This window comes from Macaca nemestrina, chromosome 9 (genome assembly GCF_043159975.1).
Source record: "Macaca nemestrina isolate mMacNem1 chromosome 9, mMacNem.hap1, whole genome shotgun sequence".
In the NCBI taxonomy this organism is placed as follows: Eukaryota; Metazoa; Chordata; class Mammalia; order Primates; family Cercopithecidae; genus Macaca; species Macaca nemestrina.
Genome location: NC_092133.1, coordinates 8568884 through 8590736, shown reverse-complemented (window position 1 = coordinate 8590736; position 21853 = coordinate 8568884). Strand labels below are relative to the sequence as shown.

The following is a 21853-nucleotide window of genomic DNA, read 5'->3' as shown; positions in this document are numbered from 1 at the left end:
TTCTCAATGACATTCACACCACCATAACTAGTGGGATTGCCATGAATCCTACTGTCACCACCACCACCAGTACCACCGTCCCCAATAAAAATAATGGTAACAAACAGCTAGCCTGGGAGCACTTCCCACATGCACTCACATCTTATTTATTGTGCACTCTCCAGGATTTGCAAATGAGGAATATGACATTCTGGCCCCAGACCCCTGGTCCCTGGCCAACTGAGATGCCCTTGCATTCCAGCATGGGTGGTTTCCCAAGGGCATTTTCAAGGACCATTTTGCTTTTCCCAAGTAAGACTTTTTTTTAACTTGAGAAAGAGTTTCGCTCTTGTCGCCCAGGCTGGAGTGCAATGGGACGATCTCGGCCCACTGCAACCTCCGCCTCCCAGGTTCAAGTGATTCTCCTGCCTCAGCCTCCCGAGTAGCTGGAATTACAGGTGCACACCACCACGCCTGGCTAATGTTTGCATTTCTAGAAGAGACTAAAATATAATCTGCAAAGCCAATTTCTCCAAAACCAGTTAGAAGAGATGGGGTTTTGCCATGTTGGCCAGGCTGCTCTTGAACTCCTGATCTCAGGTGATTGGCCCGCCTCAGCCTCTCAAAGTGCTAGGACTATAGGCGTGAGCCACCATGTCTGGCCCCAAGTGAATTTTTTGTTTCTTTCCTTGTTTTGGAGACAGCGTCTTGCTCTGTCACCCAGGCTGGAGTACAATGGCCCAATCTTGGCTTACTGCAACCTCTGCCTCCAGAGTTCAAGCAATTCTCCTGCCTCAGACTCCCAAATAGCTAGGATTACAGGTGCAAGCTGCCACACCGGGCTAATTTTTTGTATTTTTAGTAGACACAGGGTTTTACCATGTTGGCCAGGCTGGTCTCAAACTCCTGACCTTAGGTGATCCATCTGCCTCGGCCTCCCAAAGTGCTGGGGTTACAGGCATGAGCCACCCCACCTGGCCCCCAAGTGAGATTTTTAACGGCATGAGTTGAATCCAAAGAAACTGCTGGTCCATGAAATGACCAGCACACCCTGAAGATGACAAACTGCTGGAGAGGCACCTTCCTTATCCCACCTGACCATTTCATGCCCATGACCTATACCCACACCTGTAGCCTCACAGAAGCACAGCGCAGTTAACACTGGCTGGGCGGAGAAAAGAATATTTGAACATTTCAATTGGAAGACATTCGGTGATGCTCCACGCACATGCGTACTACACCTGGCCCCTAGTGGGTGCTCAGTCAGTATCTGTGAATGAACATCCTAGGAGGAGATGATTAATTACCACCCCACTGCCAGGGCCTGGGGTCAGGAACATGCTCAAACACTCCCAGCAAATCTGCCACCCAGCTGCACCTGGTCCAGTTACCACAGCTGCTATTGACCGAGCACCCACAAGAAACCAAACAGGATGCCACCAAGCAAGTTGACAGCCCTGGTCACTGTCTGGCAAATGCACCCACTCCTCAGGGACCTGGAAGGGTGAAGGGAGCTATGAAGGGAACTATGTGCACAGAGGGAAGGGCAGACGCAGTTCCTTTTCCTGAACAAATATGCTCTTCGGAATGTGGCCTGTCATGCCCATGTTCACTGTGTTTTATGTACTCTATAAGGATGATACTGAGCTCTCAATAGTGGAGAATTCAAACCTGAGCCACCCTTCTCAACAGGCTCCACCTGGGCAGGGTGGCTGGGGCAGGAGGCTCTGGGCCCCCACCCTGGCTGCCCATCAGGCAAGGCAGTTTTTTCTTCCTTCTCCAGGAAGAGAAAGTAGGTCTTAAATAGAAAGTAAACATTTTACTGGGCATTTCTTGGAGTGACCTAATACGCAGTAACAGCCCACAGACTAAAATTAACCTTGTGAACAGTTTTCAGTTCATTGCTTTGGCCCCAGGAATCAGTGAGAAGATGGCTGTTCCCAAACTAAGCCAGCCCTACCAGCCACTCCCCTTCCCTACCACAGGGCATGACATCTTCCAGGAATTTTTAACATAGCACCATGACAGGTTTGGCAGCTCACACCTGTAATCCCAACACTTTTGGGAGGCCAAGGAGGGAGGACTGCTTGAGCTCAGGAGTTCATGACCAGCTTGGGCAACATGGCAAACCCCATCCCTACAAAAAATACAAAAACTAGCCAGGTGTGGTGCCATATACCTGTAGTCCCACCTACTTGGGAGACTGAGATGGGAAAATTGCTTGAACCCGGGAGGTCGAGGCCGCAGTGAGCTGTGATTGTGCCACTGCACTTCAAGCCTGGGCAACGCGGTGAAACCCCCATCTCAAAAAAAAAAAAAATTTAACAAACACATATGATATGTCAGGCTCATTCTAAGGGCTTTATAAACATTACCTCACTGAATCCTTACAACACACCCTCTCCTTACCCTCATTTTACAGATTCAGAAACTGAAGCCCTTTGCAAAGGCTTCCCAGAGTGGGAGAGAAGTCAAGCATTTCTTTCCATCCCTTCTTTGCCACACTTCCTTGAACAGTCTGTCCCCCTTGTATCTCATTGCCTCTACTAAGCTCTAGGAGGGCAGGCCCATCTCTCCTTGGACACAGCCTCAGTGTTTGAAAGGAAGAATGACATTCACGACCTTCCAGTGAGACCTCTCTTGTTACCAGCCACCAAAGTGAGCACAGCAGTTAGCTCAGCACTTTTAAAGTGCACTGCTGGGGCCCCTAGAGCAAAACTTTGGATCTGAGCCAGGCCCCTGACATGCCAAGTAACCACCAGGTTGCAAAAGTCTCAGCTACAGGCGTGACCACGAAGGTGGTCCAAGTGCTGCTGCAGCCCCTTCCCACTAACCACAGCGAACCCAGGCTCCCCTCCCACCCTGCCTGCTGCTCTAGAAGACAAAGAGAATTGGGGAAGAAAACTCCTTTACAAGAAGCTTCCTTGCCGAGAAATATTTTAAAGGACTATTCTGAGGGGTCAAGTAACATATGGGACTTGCTTCTAAGCTCTCAGGCCTGGCTGGGACACAACCAGGGACCCAAAAGCACAACTGGGTTGAGTCCTAACCCCCCTCCCTTCATCCTCTGCGGACATGAGATCCTCAGCTAAGACACTCCCCAGTTCACCACAGAGGCGTCTTCCGTTGCCCACTATTTGGAGCCATGTGGCCAACTTAGGATAGAAAAAAATGCCCCACTCTTCGAGGCCTTCCTTAAACGCCAAGGAAGACATCGCTGCAGACACAATTCCAACTTCAATTGTGACTCTCCTGGCTTTTGTCAGTTGAAGCCTCATTCTTAATCCTGGGCTTAGTTGAGAAATGAGAAGGATGTGTGCAAGTGGAGGAAAAAGAATCCTCAACCCTGAGCGAAAAGCACGCGCCGTGGAGGAGCGAGGAGAACGGACACTCTGCAGATGCCAGGGCTGGGAAACAGGGTGAGGGGAAAACCGGCTCGCTGGCCTCAGAGCTGCGGCAGGTCCACCACGGTGCCGTGTTTTGCTGGAGGAACCTGGATGCCAGCTCGGTGGATCTTCTGCCCAGCGCAAAGGATCTCTGAAACCTGGAACAGGACAGGGGACACACCACAGACACGACACGGGCTCTGGAAGACCACTCACAAGGCCTGGCTCGCAGGAAATGACCATTCACGGGAACCTGCACGCTGCAGTCATTCTCATGCTTAGACGCCATGTCCACTTGCCAAGCAACAGCCTCTGAGAAAGCAGCTTCCCCCTTCTCAGTGTCCCAATGAGGCAACACAAGAGAGGAGAGGGCTGGCCGGGGGATGATCCTGGCCCCACCACCCTCTTCCAGGTGGAGTGAAGCAGAATGGAGACCTGTTTAAAGACTGCAGGGAGGACTTCAAATAGGCAGCCTCTAATCACTACCCAAGCCGGAGCTGAGCCGGGACACCAGCCTCACATGACTGATTTGTCAAGAGACTCCTCCCAGCACTTCCTTGAGTCATCCACAAGACAGAGCAGAACCCAAAGGCCGAGATGGAGGCAGAGGGACACCACCCCTGGCCCCACTGGAGCCCCAGTGAAGACCGAGATTTCCAGAACACACATGCGCTCACAAGCACACACGTGTTCACAAAAAGAAGAGAAGGGTTGCCCCGGGTACTCTCCCGGTGAGTTCATCACCCAAGCTCACCCAAGCAGGGCTGGTCTCTGGATTTGAAGACACACCCAACTTTGTGCCATTCCCTTTCAGTTCTCTGATAGCCTCTTTGAAAAGAAGGCTGTTCCCTTTGTTCAGGAGTATTAATTCAAATTCCTTTCTAAGGCTCACACCACACAAATGCAGGGGAACAACCCAAAGGAAGTTCATCCGGCAAAATCTAGTTTCTCCCCGCTTTTCACAGGAGTGGTGCAAACAGACACTCCCAGCTAGGAGAAATCCTAAGCATCTTCCCTGTCTCTTGACCCCCAACTCCCCAAGGTGGAACCCACAAACCAGATCCTATTTAAGGTGTGCACATGGCTCCAGTTGAAAGCCAGAGGCAACCAGAGTTGGGGAGGGAGGTGGGGGGTGGAGGGCGGCTGCGATCATGCCATCCCAGACCACAAACATGGTGTTACCTATTGATAGTCTTACCTATTGATAAAATGTTACCTGGCCACTAAATCCAACTTTACCACATGAAGCCCTAAGCACTGTGAAAGCCACACACAGAACCCCCGGAGAGTGTGCCCTTGCGCTCTTGGAGTGCGGGGGGGGGTGATGTTGCATCAGACACACAGATGACGGCAAGGGAGAAACTGAACTTGGGAGGAAAGAAGAGGTCTGTTGGTTAGCGTGGCAAAGCCATCCCCAGACATTTCCCGTGTCCCAGTCAAAGGCCACAAGCAGCCTCAGGCAGCCACAGAGAAGCCAGAGGCAGGTGAAGTTGGTAGTAACTAGCTAGACTTAATTACCTAAGCTCCCTGGCTCTGATTCTTCATTGGTAAAACAGTGACTAACTACCACCTCTGCCTCTGCCAGGACAGCCCTGTGCTTTGGCCCCGGAGAGCCGATCTCAAGGCAGGTGTCTGGCCTTTGCCTGGACACAGCGAGTCTGTGATCCAGAGAGTCTGACCCATGTATTCAATGGGGCCTGCCTCAGGCTTCTGAACAGGAGCCACGCTGTTCTGAAGATTCTCTCCAAAAGTGTAGTGAATGTAAAACGTCCTAGAGCAGGAAATGATCTAGAAACCGCTCCGTGGCATTGGATTGTGACTTCCTAACAAAATGATCACTCATCAAACAGGTCTGGGCCTGAGAGAAAGATACCTTTATCTGAGAAGCTCGTTTGATTCCTGGGGAAAACAGGACGGCTCCTCCCCTGAACCTTTAATTTCAGGGTGGGCAAGGAAAGAGGCTCACCCCAGGCAGGAAGGAGTTCCTCCTCCCACCACGGAGTCATGCCCAACCCACTCAGGCAAGTCCCCCAAGTGACTCCTCAGACATCACCCCACCTCGTGAAAATGAAACGCAACAACACACAATGGCCCAGCGAACTGGTGCCAGACACTAAGTAAGTGCTCAGGAAATGGTTGTTCTCTAGTTACTTGAACAACAGGTACAGCGCACTTGAATGGCTGCATAAATTTCTGGAGCACCAAATTAAATCTGCAAAACAGAGGCGAACGCAGAAATTCCTCCATGGAGAAGATGGGTGCAAGACGGAACGGGTCAGACCGCACCGTCCTACTACTCAGCGCTCGGACAACCTCTAGTCAGAAGCCTCCCAGGCTTCAGGTGTCAGAGCCGCCGGGGTGAACAGCAGAGAACGCAGCAGAGGAGCGCAAATGTCACTCGTCCTTGACGTGGAGTTCTGCTGAAGGTCTCAGTGGCCCTCGCTGTTTCCCACAGCAACTGCCACTGCGCTATTCGTACTACAAGGAAAAACACCCAGATTCGAAGGTTATTCACGAACCGTGGCCGCCCCCAAACACTGCCCAGGAGACGAGATCCCAAGCCGGTCTGGTGGAAATGATGCCGCTGTTTACCGTTTGCTTGCAACTCAGCCACCATCGCGCAGTCAATCAACGAACCTCACCACGACCCCAGGTCTGGAGCGCCCGGAGTCCGCGACCGCTGCGGGGTGGAGGCGGCTCTGACCTGCTGCAACCAGGTCCCTGCCCCTGCTCTGAGCCTGGAGTGCGGGCTAGGGGCCCAACGTGGTGTCCCGCGTGGTCTCGAGGCTCCTCCCTTGCCGGTGCCTCGCGGACCGGAGAGGCGCCGGCGACCCCGCTGGCTTGAGGCGGCGTCTAGCTGGATCCCCGCCGCCCGGGGTCCAAGCGGGCCAGCTCAGCACAAAGGCCAGCGGGAGGAAGGAGGAAGTGGGCACGGGGGGCAGGGCCCATTCTCACACCTCTCAACGACTTCCCCGCGGCGGGAAGCGGCTCCATTTACAAGTGAAAAGGCGAGGCGCGAGGTGGGGGGGCCCGGGGGTGTCAGGTACCGCGACCCGCGGAGGGGCCGGGGCGGGGCCGCCAGGTGCCCTGCGGGGGGAAGAGGGCACAGCTGGGGCGGGGCCGCGGCGCCAGGTGTTCGGGCCCGCGGGGGCGGAGCCTCCAGGTCCACCCGCCGGGAGGAGAGGGGCGGACCCCAGGCATGGAGGGGGCTTCACCTGGGGCTCGGGAGCCAGGAACTCCGGGACCCCGGAAGCCCGGACGCCAGGAGGCCCGTCCTCGCAGCAGGGTGGGGCACCCCCGCGGTCCGGGAAATGCAGGAGACCCCGCCCTCTCCAGGTAGAAGGCGGCCAGGTGTGTCGGGCTGGCCCTCCCCGCAGCAGAAGGTCGCGCAGGACACCGGAAGTCGTCCTGGAGTCAGTCTGAGCTGATCGCAGGGGTTCCCGGCGCCCCAGGCCCCCCACACCGCAAGTCACAGGAACAAGGAGGAAAACAGCCTCTTTTATGACTTGGGGGAGGCAATTCAATATTTCTTCCTGGCATAAAATAGGAATTGCTCTATTTACCCAGCCCGCAGGAGCGTCGTGAAGATTAATGACTGTGAAATGTTTTTAAGATCAAAAACATTCCAGATTTTACTTGTAGGCACTTATATGTGCATACTGGTATCTGTATAGCAAAATATACTCTTTATTGATTGCCCTCCTAGTGTGACTTCTATTCCGTAATCCGAAAGCCCTGATATACAAGAATCAGGTCTGTCTCTGCATGCTCCTGAAACACTAGGGAACAGGGAATATGGGTAGGAAATGTCGGGTCAGCTGGGTATCTACCCTGAGCCTCTAGCTCTATCCAGTCCGCAGGGCAGATAGAGCAATCCAGAGTGCCGACCACAGCTGAACGTCTGGAGAAAGGGAAAAAACTTTTAAGATTATTGGTCACTCCCACTGGGAAGAAAACACAGTATCCTCCCCAGCTCATTAGGAGGTGCTTTCAAAGCCTGAGTCTCCCATCAGGGTCTCTGGTGTTTGCGGCGCCTTGGCCGTCACTGGGAGCCAATGGTCAGCCAAGTCCTGCCTGTGCCAGAAGCCCACGCAGCCCATCTGGCCCGGCAGCTCCAACAGCAAGGCCTCCCTGTTCCGAGCGGAGTAAGGCCACATGACCACACGGAGGACAATGTTGGGCTCCCCAGGGGCGTCTCCACTCCAGGCTGAACATTCTCAGTTCCCTCAACCGTTCCTGAGACATGGCTTTAAGCGCTCTCTCGGGCCCTGCCCGCTGCTGGCTCTGGCTGTACTCCAGGTGGGCAGGCCTGGGAGCTGGCTGCAGCAACCCCAAGTGGGGTGTCCAGGATCCAGATGCATTTGCAAGAACCACCCCCACCCCTTCCCTTGGCCTCCCTGGACCTGAACAAGCAGCGGATAAGCCGACTTTGTTTGCACTTCCAGACTGCACTAAAGACTATCCATCAGCAAAAGAATAAACTCACAGCTAGAGTTCATTTACAAGGAAAGGTGCACAAACTCCTGGCCTTTCACCCCCTCCAGCAGAGAAACCTCGAATGCTCTGTTTTCCCCTCCAAACTCTTCATCTCTCATTTCCCCTCTCCACCCTCCCCCTGCCACACACACAGCTGGGGCAGGTACAACACTATCATTTCCAGGTTAGACTCTGGCCACTTGCACCTATAAAATAATTCTTTGCTAGCCTAATTTTATAGGTAAGATTTTAAAATTCCATCTTGGAAAAAGAAAAGCCCCGTTAGGCCAGAGGAGTTGATCTCCCTCCATGGTCTAGGTCTTCGGTTCCTTCCAGAGAAACTTCCTCAGATTCCGTGACTCCATAATGAAGTTTTTGTTTGTCCTGGGCCTGGACAGATTGCTGGAGGCCAGATTTCAGGCATGGCTGGAGCACAGCCACGATAAGCTGGACTTTACAAGCCCTGAGTTCGCTTGTGCTGCAGGAAGACCTACACACACTGTCGCTGTGACACATCCTTTAACGTGGCCCCTCCAGGCTTCTGCCACAACGTGGGCTGGAATGAGACACAGAAATATTGCCACTATTTCCAGACAATCTTTAAGGCAGCTGACAGTTTCTTTTAGTCATAATTAAGAATTTGTTTTAATGCAAGAAGCACATTTCTGCTGATCAGAGGAGAGCTTTGGAGGAAGCACAAATCAGCAATACAACGGAAGGTACATATTTTTGTATTTTATAAGTGAGAAGGATTTTTAGAACCCCACGGATGAAAAGTCCAGCCCTCCCTCTCCCCCTCACCCCCGCCTCCAGGGTTTTTCTGGACTCACAGAAGGCAACAAAAACCAAAGGCAACACTGGTCACCACCAGGATGGGGGCAGACAACAGCAGCTACTCAGGGTTCCCATCCTTTAAACCCCAACCGATCTCTGGGAGAAACGAAGCCTCTATTATTACCTAGGACAAAAGTCACAATTCTCTACAGAACCAAAATCATCACTTGTCCCATTCATAAGATCCCAACGATTTCATCACAATTTTTGTGAATATTAAGCCAACTCTAGGCAACCATCTGTTACATTTAGTTAGGTAAACAGCTAAAGCAGGGCACCTCTGAAACATTCACTGAGGGAGGGACTAGGCACATATACATGCAAACTGCCACTGGTGCTCACCGAGTGTAGTTGCTAAAAAACTGAACAGGCTTCAGACACCAAAAATGGTTAATGATCTCCATATTATCTACATATTCCACTTAAGGTGAGGGTTAAAAAGTGAGGGGCCAGGAATGCACCTCCCTTAAGCTATAGAGCTGGTTCCACTTTGGGACCTCAGCTCCCACGTGGAAGGAGAAGGGCTTTGTGAATGGGGGAGGAGCTTTTTCCCAAATGGCAGCAGCTACACAAAACATGAACATCCAGCAAAAACTTATTTTAGCTGCGTTCCCCCTAATGCTACCAACAGATTAAAGACTACTTTAAAGTCAGGAGAGGAGTAAAAATAAACACAACTTCTTCCTGTGACTTAAGATGCCTCCTTTCTGAAGTTGAATATCATTTCCTAAAATCACATTTCGAGGGGGTAGAAAAGGTCTGTTTACACTTTCCTTGAGGAACTCTACTATCTGCTGTTAAAATCGTTCCTCAGAAAAGCAGATTACTGAGAAGAGAAAGCCCACGACGTTCCTCAGCAGTCCAGAAAAGACCACCTTCTAAGAAAAACTCTGGAAAGGGGGCAGACCAAATCTCCATGCCCGGCAAAGACAGATGAATGTGCCCCTGGTTCCCATCCTGTGCGCAGCTCCTGAAGTTTCTGCGTTCTCCAGCAGTTAGAAGAATGAAGGCGAAACTAGCCCTTGGCTCCCATGGTCAACATTCCACACAAACAATGGCCTGGCTCTCTCCCTATTGTACATTCTGTATTCATTTGTGAATCCCCCCCCTTTTTTTTTTTTTACACAATGTGCAAAGCCCTTCTTTTCACAGGCGAAGTTCTGAATGCCCAAATGCAGCCATAATTTAGGCTTTAAACATTAATAATGATAGCTAAAAGCAAACTCCAGATTATGCCCAAACATTCATTTGTGAATATCATTAGAGTCACATTGATGGCTCTTGGATACTCTCCATTAAATCATGATCAAAAGAGCCACTGAACACCTTTAAAATGGTTCTGAAGTTTTTAGCAATTATTAAATATAATTTTCCAAACCCCGAGATAGGATTGAAAAAGAAAAACCCTTTCATAAGTCTTTGATACATATTCCATCAAACACAGACTTGAATGAAAATTAACTTCAAAAGATGAGGTGGGGAGGAGACGCCCTGCATTTTCCCTTCTTTCCAGGAGTGCTGTAACTTTAACTCACAGCAGTGTAAATTAGGACATGCTTACCAGCTGTAAGGGAGAAAACTGATATTTGCCCGGGTGGCGCAGTCTCTAAGAGGTATTCATTCCAGCATTTCATGTGCCCACTAAAAGTTTTCAGCAGGGAAAGTTCACACAAGCATTCCTCACCTAGCAATTCACAGAAAGATAATTGGGGGAAAAGACACCCCGAGATTTCACCACATGGGTCACTTTTATTAAGTACAAATACTTCTTTTTCCAGGGACAAACTGCCCTCCTATTTTTTAGTTACTACAAAAATGTGTTCCACCCTGTGTAACAGACCTACCATCCCAAAGTGGAAATATTACCTGAGCTGTGCCCTGCCCAACTGATAAATGTCCCTTCCCACCATGAGCTGTATGAATACATATTTGTGGCCTGATTCAGGGCCACAGGACACTAGGGCTGCTGCTTTTCCCTGATAGATGAACAGAGGGACCCAGGCTGCACGCACATACATTATGACGACAGCCCCTCTCTATGGAAATGACAGTGGTAAAAAATGACAACTGGGGCCACCATTCTACCATTGCTGTAAACTCTTTAAATTTTTTCCATTGAGGGAACGCGTTAAGTGCAAAGGGTATAACTTTGCTTTCAAAAATGATTCATGATGTTAGTGAACTGTTGGCAAATGGCATTCTGGGGCTAGATCTCAGCAGGGCTGCTCCCTCAGAGGTGTCCCCTTTTCGGTTTTCTTTCAATCCGTGAATCTCAAGGATTTCACTAGTGTGAGCCGTTTGTATTTTAACGGCAATGGTAGCAATAAAAATATCATTTTAAAATCCAGTGCACTGCTTGTTCAGTACATACTACATACAGTCATCATTTCTTTACCTTGTCGTTAGTTACTCAGAAACTAAAAAGTTGCAGGTTGATTTTCTGGTTTTGTCATTTGTTGTTGCTGTTTGTTTCATTTAATCTCTCTTTGAAACACTTTCCAGACTTACAAAGTAAAATATCCAGAATTTTAAAAGTTAAGAGCAAAGTTATTGATTATTCTCTGAAAGGGTAACTGACAAACTAGTTAATAATTATACAGATAGCAAGTTTTACTGTTTCATCTTGTGTACACGACCAGATTAACAATGGCAGGGAAAGCACACACAACTTGGCAGGGACAGGAACAGGTGTGCCCCAGTCTCAAAAGGCCAAAATATCTCACCAAGTATGTCACTGGTGTGTTTTTACAATGGCACTAGTGTTTGTTTTTAAGTAGCCAAACGTTCTTACTTTCTGAACTTTAGAGAGACATACTTTACGAGTATCTCTTCACTGAATTGATGATACAGTTCCACACATAAATTGCAACTCATGCAAGGAAATGATTTTTAGGGACAATAAGGCTTTTTAAAATCAGTTAAGAAAAGGTAATTCACCCTGCTCCTCCCTGCAGGAGAACACCCATTCAAGGGTCAGTTTCAAAGCTCCCAGGAGAAACCGTAAATAACTCACAGGGTTCTGCATTCAACCTGCAGACTCTTATTAAGGTACAATTAGAGAGGGGGTTGTCAAGTTGGGGTTAAAAAAAAAAAGAGTGGTGGGACTCGGGCACTCTACCTTATCTTTCTAAACAGGAAAAAGAATTAAACCCAAACTACCTAGTCAGGTTCAAAACAAGCTCCAAACCCAAGATCTTTTAATTCCCTCTAATAACTGCTTTCCAAAGGGATGTAACTGGGGTCCCCTACCCCTGGGGCACAAAAAACCAATCAGCGCCATAAATTCCCTTTGCCTTCAACCCTCTCTCCTTTTTACCGGGGGGCAGGGTGGGGGGAGGGGGTGACCCAACATCAACACTTACACTCTACAGAAATATGCTGGCTTATTTCCTTTGTTTGCTCGTGTTATACTTGATCAAGTGTGAACGATTAAACTGGTTTCATTAAAGGCAAGTGCATTCACGGCTAACATCCAACTTCAATGGCAACTCTAAGCATATTTTGCAAGAAAGAGGGCCTGCTTTTTTTGCTTGAAATCTACCATCTCATTAACTTTTCTTTTGGGGGCAATAAAAAGGGCACTAGGGGTTTTTCAGGAGAATGTCAGAGCAGTTCAGATATCTGATGCCAGACAAAAGAATATTTAGTGTTTCAACTCTATGATACAGTCTCTGCTAAAGAAAAAAATTCTGTTTCAATATTAAAGCAGCTATGACTGAAAATGTTTAATTAGCATTTTGACTATTTATAATTGCTGTAAGAAGTATCCTTTGAAATCAAGTGATTATAAAAATAAGATCCTTTAAAGTCTCATTACTTCAAAATAGAAAAGATTTATATTTTTAAAAAAGGCGGGGGGAGGTTAAAAACCTCAGAATCCTCAAAGTACACGAAAACTACCCACTTCTACTTGGAAAACCCTCGAGGCAAAACAGCAATCTTAGGTACTGAACACGAGGTAATTTTTAAACTGTCTTCGAACCCAAACACCTAGCAGAGAAAGCTATCTTTTTTGAAAGAGTGGTATGAGTCGATATATTTCGCCCAAGTTAGAAAGGCAGAAAGAATCACTTTGTAAACTTCCCCAAAATATAACGTCCCCTCAAAATTATCCATGTCAGATAAAAATATACCAGTCTCTAGAATATCCAACAGAATTGCAAATAAGGCGTTTAGCATTTTAAATTCCCAATGCATATTTATAGAATAGAATTCTCTTGTCTATCCTTCCAGCCACTCGCATCAGACTCTCTAAGAACTTAACCCGATCTCCAATCTTTAAAGAAAAAAGGGGGTAAATACACAGAAGGATTGTTTACCCCGGACAGGGCAAGAAAGCCCGGTGTGACGACGTAGGCCATTGCCAGCAGCCTCCACCGCGAGCACGCAGAGCGGGGATTTCTACGAAAAATTCCTCCTCTTCCCTATAAAATCCTAAACGTGGGGTCCTCTGCAGCCAACTGCCGCTTGGGCCGCCTCCGGAAAAAGTACCGGGCGGGGGGAGGGGGGACAACCACAAACACTCGCGCGCACACGCTCACTCCGTGTCCGCGACCGTCGTCGCCGGCGGAAAGCGAGCCACGGGAGGGAGTGTGTGCGCGCGTGTGTGTCTCGGCGCGGCCCGCGGTGACCGAGCCGAGCTCTTGGGCCCGCGGCCTCCGAGCCCCAGGGCGCGGCGTGGGCTGCAGGCGACCCGCCACGCCGCTGGGCCTCCCGCCGGAGAAAGGCCCAGGCACGCCCCGGCTCCCGCGCGCCTCTGTCCAACTCGCCCGGGGCGCTGGGGGCAGCGCGAGAGAGAGAAAGAAAGGCGCTTCCCCTCGGCCGCGCGGGGCCGTCCGGCGCCGCGGAGGGCTGGGTGGAGGAGGGACCGCGGCGGCCCGGCTGTCCCCGCGCCGAACAGGATCCCCGCCGCCCGGGGCGCGCCCTAGCCGGCCCCTCCTGCTAAACTTTTTCTTTTTGATTCGCCCCACCCGAAAAGTGCGGCCCGGGCGGGGAAGGTGGGGGAGGCGGGCGGGCCGGGCTCCCGGCGGCGGCGGGCGAGGAGGAAGTGGTGCCCGCGGGAGCGCGGCCGGGCAGAGGAAATGCCCGGCCCGCCCGGCCCCCGCCCGCGCCCGCCGCCCGGCCCGCCCAGGCCCCCCGCCCCGCCGCGACTTTGGCGGGCCGAGCCCCGCGCGGCAGTGGCGGCGGCGGCAGCGGCAGCAGATGTGGCCCGGCTGCCCGGAGGAGCCAACAATGCGGGGCCGGCAAAACAAAAGGGTTCCACTTCGCCTCCTTTCCCGTCTTTCACTTGCGCTCCCGGGGCGCCGCGCGGGATCCCCCGCCGGTAGGGGCAGCGCCCCTGGGGACCGCGAGCCGCTCGCGCCCCGACTTCCCCATGGAACCCCTCTTCTCCTCGCCACCCCCCCCGCCTCGTAGGCGCAAGGCCCGCCGCACCCCGGCGCGCTCGGACTCCTGTTCCCCGGGGATCCGGCCGTATTGTCCCCGCGGCGCGTCGCGCGCTCGGCCTGGGTCGCCGGCGGCCCCCGAGCGCGCACCCACCGGGCTCAGGGAGCAGGAGCCGGGGGCGACCAGGGAACCGTCGCCGAGACGCCGCCGCCGCCGCCGCTGCCCTCTGGACGCCGCCGCGCTCGGGGTTTCTTTCTTTTTTTTTTTTTTCCAACCCTGATGGGAAGGAAGGTGACCGCCTACTTCGCATTCATCAACTCTCATCACAACAACAAAAATCCTGGCGCAAACGGCGGCCAGCGGGCGCAATCGGTGGCGGGGGCGGGCGGGGACCCCCGAGCCAGCGTCCACCCCCGGTCGCTGAGGGGGGACGCGGGGCCGGGGGCACGGACCAAAGATGTCCTCGGATGCCGGCTCCGTGTCCTTCGCCCTCTTCCTCCTCCTCCTCCCTGAGTGGCGCAGTGAGGCGCGGGCGCGGCGCCCCCAGCCCGCGGCCGCAGGTGAGGCGGGGGCGGCGGCGGCCCCAGCCCTCCCCCGGGGCCCCCCTTACCTCGTCCCGGACGGTCGGCGTCCACGGCGAAAGGCGCCCACCCTGGAGGCGGCGGCGGCGGCGGCTCCCGCCCCTCCCACCCCACCCGGCGGCGGTGGCGGTGGCGGCGGCTGTGCGGCCCCCCCTCAGCGCGGCATGGCTCCCGGTTCGGTCCCTCGCTCCTCGGGCCGCCGCCGGCTCCTCCGGGCCGCTCCCGAGCCACCTTAAAATGACACACGCACACAGGGACACACACACAAAAACTTAATCTCTCCAGCTCCCCGCCCCTCCCCCTCCCGCCCTCCCCACCCTCCCTCCGTTCCCCTCCTCTCCCCACCCTACCCCTCCCTTCCCTTCCACCTCCTCCCCTCGCCGCCGAGCCTCTTCCTACTTCCCCACCCACCCCACCCCCTTCCTCCGCCCACCCGGTTCCCAATTCCCCCCGCGTCCCGGCCCTGCGCCCTCCCGCCCGCCGAGAGGGGGCTGCGCTGGGGGTCCCCGGCCCGCGCCCGCCCCGCGCCGCGCTCACCCCCGAGAGGATGCTAATTCCAACTTGGATCGGGGGAGGGAACGTCCTGGATGCCGAGCGCCTCCCGGCTATTTGCTCTTCTTTATTTGTTTTCTCCTCCGGGGAAGGAGGAGGAAAACGGAGAGAAAAGGAAAGGAAAGAAGCGGCGCTGGCCGCAGCTCCCGGTGCCCGCCGGCTGCGCAGGAGCGAGGCGGGAGGCGAGGTGAGGGTCGCCGCTCGCTCACTCCTCGCTCCTTTTTTGGGGGGGGGCAAAGGCGGGGTCTCTCTTTGCAAACCAATGACACAACCCCACATGGGCCGGCCTCGCCCCCTCCAGATACTCCTCACTACAAATCGGCTCTCTCGGGGGATTAGTGGCTCCGCGAAAGTGCACACAGGCGCGGCGGGCGGGAGGGCCAGGGGCCGGGTGCGGCGGGCACTCCCTGGCCCGGCCCCGCCCGGGAGGCCCTGGGGAAGCGCGGGGGCCTCGGTAGCAGGGGCCGGGGTCCTGTCGCGGTGGCTCGGGGTCCGCTGCTCCCCTCGCCCTTCATCCTCCTCCGCCCCTTCCACGTGGGGTACCGGGCTGCCGGCCACGTGGGGAAACGCGAGCCCCGGGTGGCCCCGGCCCCGTGGGGCCCCGCCCAGCCAGCGGCGCCGACCAGCCCCCTTCCCGGCCCCCGGGCTCCAACTTCCTCCTGGGCCCCCGCACCGGCCGCTTCTGCCTTCTCAGGCCCGCGGGGTCAGGCGCGGGCCGGCCGCAGGGGGCACTTGCGCTCCCCAAATCCAGATCCGGGAGACCGTGCCGGAGAGGCGGCGACCGCTGTGGGTGCGCAGGGAAGGGGCCCTCTGTGCTGCAAGTTGCAGCAGTGCTGTGCCCTAAAAGAAGCAAAACATTCTTACACATTTAAAAAAAAAGAAAAGAAAAGAAAGAAAAGGTTCCCTCTTGCTGCCTGTATCTCGCAGGGGCATTTGAGAAGCCCTGTGTTGGGTCGGAGCCCCGGGCCTCGAGGAGGGAGGCGCGCTGCAGCGTGGGGGCCCGCGGCTCGGGGTCCTAGGCTTGCGCGGCGGCCCGGAGCTCACGCCGTCCTGACGTCTCGAGGTTGGAGTCTGCACACCGAGCCTGGGGAACCAGGCCCAGCGACCGCTCGCGGCCCAACGAGCACCTGGGCTAAATTCCCCGCCTGTGACCCGCGACGTCCGAGCGCCGTCTCCGGAAGGGAGCTGGTGGCCGCGGAGTGTGGGGTCTTCTCCCTGTGCCCCAGGGCCCCCCAAACTCTCTTCTCACTACCCTGAGTTCGGCGTGCATCCTCCCAGAATCCCTGGGTGGGCTGAACTGAGCCCTTAAGATCGATTTGTTTAAAAACCCTATTGAGATATTAGGAACTGGATTGAGATGTCGAGCAGGAAAGGAGTGGGAGGGGTCTGGGGTCCGGCCTTTGGAGGCCGCAGGGACCGCCATTCCGCGAACCCAGCCGCCCCGTGTGGCCTCCTCCATCCCTGAGTGCCCCGAGCCCTGCAGAGCCGAGGAAACTTAGAGCCAGGGCCAGGGGGCCGGAGGAGAGGCCACTGAGCCGCGCGACCCTTTTCTGCATCCCAAAGAGCGTTGCTCCAGGCCTCCCAGTCTTTATTAAACATTTCTTAAATCCTGCCCCAGCCCGCCGCGGGGCTTGTTTGCCAAAGTGCACCAGGTGCGGCCTGAGCGACCTGCAGTGGAGGGGCCGGGACTATAGATGATAGCTTAATCACTCAACAAGATTTTAAAACGTGATTGAAGACCGCCTACCTGTGAGGGCAGCGCGGACCAGGCCTTTCTTGACCGCAGGTCCACGTAATGCGGTCACTAAGAATCCCGCCGCACGGTTTTCGCGTGGCCCTCGTAGGGCCTGGCCAGGCCAACTGAGGGGCGCACCGGGCTGCGCTTCCATAGAGGAATATCCTCGCACATGCACTCACGGTTGTCTTTTCTTCTGGCAACCCTGGATCTCCACAAACTGATCTTCAGGGCGCTTCCCTCTTCAGCAGTTTTGCCTCAAGGGCATGGCGCCTCAACTAGGTTTTGGCTATAAACAAACCGCGGCCACCGCCGGGCTACCAGGTTACCAGTACCTGTTCTTCCGAGTTTCTTAGGCATAAACTATAAGAACTACAAATAAAGATATTCTGCTTCCTTATTTCACAGAAGTCTTTGGTTCTGAGTGGCCTTCTCAGGAAGAAACCACAAAAAGCCTGATTTTCCGTATCATTCCTTCACTTTCACGCGTTCTATAAATTTGAATTCAGACTTGGAAAGTATTATTAATATGTTCTTGGCCGGGCGCGGTGGCTTACGCCTGTAATCCCAGCACTTTGGGAGGCCGAGGCGGGCCGATCACGAGGTCAGATCAAGACCATCCTGGCTAACACGGTGAAACCCCGTCTCTAATTAAAAAAAAAAAAAAATACAAAAATTAGCTGGGCCTGGTGGCGTGCGCGTGTAATCCCAGCTACTTGGGAGGCTGGGGCAGCAGAATCGCTTGAACCAGGGAGGCGGAGGTTGCAATGAGCCGAGATTGCACCACTGCATTCCAGTCTGGGCGACAGAGCGAAACTCCGTCTCAAAAAAAGAGAAAGTATCATTATTATTATAATTACACTGCATTAAGTATTATTGTTGTTGTTTGTTATTATTATTATTGAGACGGAGTCTCAGTCTGTCACCAGGCTGGAGTGCAGTGGCGCGATCTCGGCTCACTGCAACCTTCGCCTCCTGGGTTCACGCCGTTTTCCTGCCTCAGCCTCCTGAGTAGCTGGGACTACAGGTGCCCGCCACCATGTCCGGCTAATTTTTTTTTTTTTTTTTTTTTTTTTTTGTATTTTTAGTAGAGACGGGGTTTCACCGTGTTGGCCAGGATGGTCTTGATCTGACCTCGTGATCGGCCCGCCTCGGCCTTCCAAAGTGCTGGGATTACTGGTGTGAGCCACACGCCCGGAAGAGAAAGTATTATTAATGTATTATTTGTTTTGAAAACATTAAAAGCAAGGCATCCTAAGAGCTGAAAATTGTTTCTCACTTCAATTTACCTGCATTTTAAAATGTGATGCTCATTTGCCTCCAACATGTGAATTATTTCATACTTTTTTTTTTTTTAAGATGTTGCAAACAAAAAACCCAATTCAGAAATGGCCAAAGACTCTGTAGACATTTCTCCAAGGAAGGTAGACAAATGGCCAACGGCCAGTAGGCACATGAAAAGATGGTTTGCCTTACTGGTCATTAGAGAAATGCAAATCAAAACCACCATGTTACTACTTCATGTTCACAGGGATGGCTTTTATCAACAAAAGAGAAAAAAAAAAAAACACATGTATTGAGGAGGATGTGGAGAAATGGGAACCCTTGGCCCGGCGCAGTGGCTCACACCTGTAATCCCAACACTTTGGGAGGCCAAGGTGGGCAGATCATCTGAGGTCAGGAGTTTGAGACCAGCCTGGTCAACATGGTGAAACTAAAAATACTAAAAATACAAAAAATTAGCCAGGCATGGTGCACATGCCTGTGGTTCCAGCTACTGGGGAGGCTGAGGAAGAAGAATCGCTTGAACCCAGGAGGTGGAGGTTGCAGTGAGCCAAGATTGGGCCATTGCACTCCAGCCTGGGCAACAAGAGTGAAACTCCATCTCAAAAAAAAGAAAAAAAAGTAATGAAAAAAAAGAGAGATCCACAGCCCCAGTGTGGAGCATTGAGTTTGTAAGGCACTTATTTTCTTCCGTCTGGCAGCCTTTAAACAGGAAGGCATAATTCCTTCCCTACTTTATACCTCCTCGGGAGCACTTCTGATGTCTATAGGAACCCAGGGGCTGAAAAAGGCCCGTGGGACCGGACTGCGGCTACATCACAGCATGCCTCCCCCTGCTACAATCAAAGACCTCTAACCGAGGTTCTTATTTCTCAGTTTCCTATCTTTCCTATTTCATTTCCAGGAACCAATGGCTGTGGAAAAAAAAGATAGTGGCCCTAGATAATAGTGGGTCCTTTTATTGTAACTGTTTTGTGCAATAAAATGGACTAGTTGTGTGCACTTGAGTATTTCAAGGGTCTGTGCAGCGAGAGTTACTGGGAGTTGGACTTAACTGTATTGTTACTCACCTATCTCTGTTATTCAGGGTTCAGCTCACTTCAGAACCACAATTATCTGAAGCTCTCAGTTGCTGTCCTCAGTGGAAGTGGGAATTTTGCTGCAATGTTTTATAGAATAACAGTGCTCTCTTTGGCTATAATATAATCACTATATGATTCATACTTAATTCAAATCAGTGAATACATATTGCCTTTATAGATGCCATGGCCCTTTCCAAATATGCATTAAAAATCCTAGGCTCGGCCGGGCAAGGCGGCTCACTCCTGTAATTCCAGCACTTTGGGAGGCCGAGGCGGGCGAATCATGAAGTCAGGAGATCGAGACCATCCTGGTCAACATGGTGAAACCCCATCTCTACTAAAAAAATACAAAAATTAGCTGGGCATGGTGGTGGGCGCCTGTAATCCCAGCAACTCAGGAGGCTGAGGCAGGAGAATTGCTTGAACCAGGGAGGCGGAGGTTGCAGTGAGCCGAGATCACGCCACTGCACTCCAGCCTGGCGACAGAGCAAGACTGTGCTCATGCCCTACGTACGCAGCAAGGGGTGCAGATCGGAGTGGTTGAAGCTGTCAGTTTCAGGATTTAATTGGCATTTGGGTTTAAGCCCATCACTTTTATTTTTTAATTAAACACACACACACACATACTCTGCCTGAGCCCTTTTGAAAAACAGTGACTACAGTCCTAGGAAAACAAAAGCAAACACATTGATCCACAGACACAAGTGAATCTGTATTGTAACATCCAGAAGAAATCAGCAAACATACCGTGCAACTACTACTCAACAAACATTGAAGGAAGGTCTGCTCCGTTCCTGGCCCAGGCTGGACCCTGGATACAGAGATTAACCCCAGCTGGTCACTATCTCCAAGGAGAGAGCATCCCAGGGAAACTGCATTGGCTCAAGTATTATCTCATTTAAGCCTCATAATACTGTGAAGTAGGGATTAAGATTCCACAGTTGTCTGTGGGAAAGGTGAAACTCCCAGAAAGATTAGGTACTGAGCCTGGTTTCCCAGGCATGTGACCCTATGCTCTAAAGGGAGAACTTGGCTTTGCTGTCACCGTCTTAAAAATGTTTTATTAAATTTTTAATTTTTTGTAGAGATGATGTCTTGCTATCTTGTCCAGGCTGCTCTTGAACTCCTGGCCTCAAGTGATCCTCCTACCTCGGCCTCCCAGCGTGTTGAGATTGCAGGCATGAGCCACTGGGCCCGGACTTAATAATTTTGAACAAGGGACTTTGCATCTTCATTTTGCACTGGGCCCCACAAACTGTGTAGCTGGTTCTGATTACATTCATTTAGATTAAAAAGACCCCATCCTTGCACCGTAGAACACAAAGTGGTAAAGCCAAGCAGTCTTCATTGTCAGCCCATGGAGTCACATAGAAACGAACATGAGTCTAAGAAGCCCCCTGGCCTCTCACTAGGCCACCGCCTTGCATGTGCAGTGAGTCCACCCATGGAATGTTAATTTTCCTACACTGCAGCAGGGCAGGCCCGTGACATGCAGACCTCAGACAAGTCAGCAATGGTAACTAAAGCCGGAATCACACAGGCTACTGACTCAGTGGGACCAGTAGTGAGGCCACGATGGGATTACTGCTGAGAATGACCAAGCATGGGACAGAGATGGAATGGCAGCCTCCCGGCAGCTGCTGCACATGGAGGAAAGAGCTCCATTATCGTAGGAAATGATTCAGCTCCAACCAGAATTAGCTTCATGGTCAAAAGCTCCTGATCCCAAGGTCCACTAGGTACTGAGCGCGCCAGGCTCTCCAGAGTAAAGACTTAAATCCAAAGTCATGGCCAAACATCTGAAGGTCATCGCCAGGACTGTGATGGCACAGGAAGGGAACGAGGAAAGTGCATACAGGACCCTAAACAGAATCCTAACTATGGAAGGGCTCGTTGAGGACATTAGGCGTCGGCGGTGTTATGAGAAGCCATGCCACCGGCGACAGAGGGAAAGCCATGAGAGGCCCAGCAGATCTACAGCATGGAAATGGCTCGCAAGATAACTTCTTGATGCGAAAGAATCGGGCAGATCGGTGGCAGGGCTGCTGAGGCCTGCGGATGGGACACTCAGTATGAAACCCTCATCCAGTTTTGTCTCCATCTCATTTCTTTGAACAATCCCATTTCCTATTACCTTTCTCTACAATAAACTCAATCACATGTTGGTAAGAAGGCCTCCACATACAGAAAACAATCCCGTTAGTCAGCAATGGACCCTCTTTTACTAAATGAAAGAAGAAACTGAGTCTAAAGAAGTGTAAGAGTAGAATGGCATTTGCCAGGGGCCAGGAGGGGGCAATGAGGAGTTATTGTTTAATGGGTACAGAGTTGTAGTTTGGGAAGATGCAAAAGTTCAGGAGGTGATGGCCAGGCGTGGTGGCTCATGCCTGTTATCCCCGCACTTTGGGAGGCTGAGGTGGGTGGATCACTTGAGGCCAGGAGTTCCAGACCAGCCTGGCCAACATGGTGAAACCCCGTCTGTACTAAAAATACAATAAAAAGAAAAAAGAAAAAGAAAAATTAGCCGGGCGTAGTGGTGCACACCTGTAGTTCCAGCTA

At 52.3% G+C, this 21853-nt stretch overlaps 1 protein-coding gene and 1 pseudogene across 5 annotated transcripts in view; one reads left to right on the top strand and one right to left on the bottom strand.

Annotated features, from left to right (window-relative positions):
* LOC105470205 (C-terminal binding protein 2) overlaps window positions 1–15367 on the bottom strand; it is a 172599-nt gene extending 157232 nt beyond the window's left edge. For 2 of the 5 annotated variants that reach the window (XM_071068952.1, XM_071068959.1), the window contains exon 1: window positions 14671–14908. The gene's annotated coding sequence lies outside the window, so the exon portion shown is untranslated. Of the gene's footprint in view, window positions 1–12994; window positions 13242–14213; window positions 14306–14670; window positions 14909–15178 lie in introns of those variants that run through there. The other 3 variants (XM_071068955.1, XM_071068956.1, XM_071068953.1) reach the window with 3 other exon arrangements.
* Window positions 15368–20377: 5010 nt separating this feature from the next.
* On the top strand, window positions 20378–21627 carry LOC105470307 (small ribosomal subunit protein bS21m-like; annotated as a pseudogene).
* The last annotated feature ends 226 nt before the right edge of the window (window positions 21628–21853 follow it).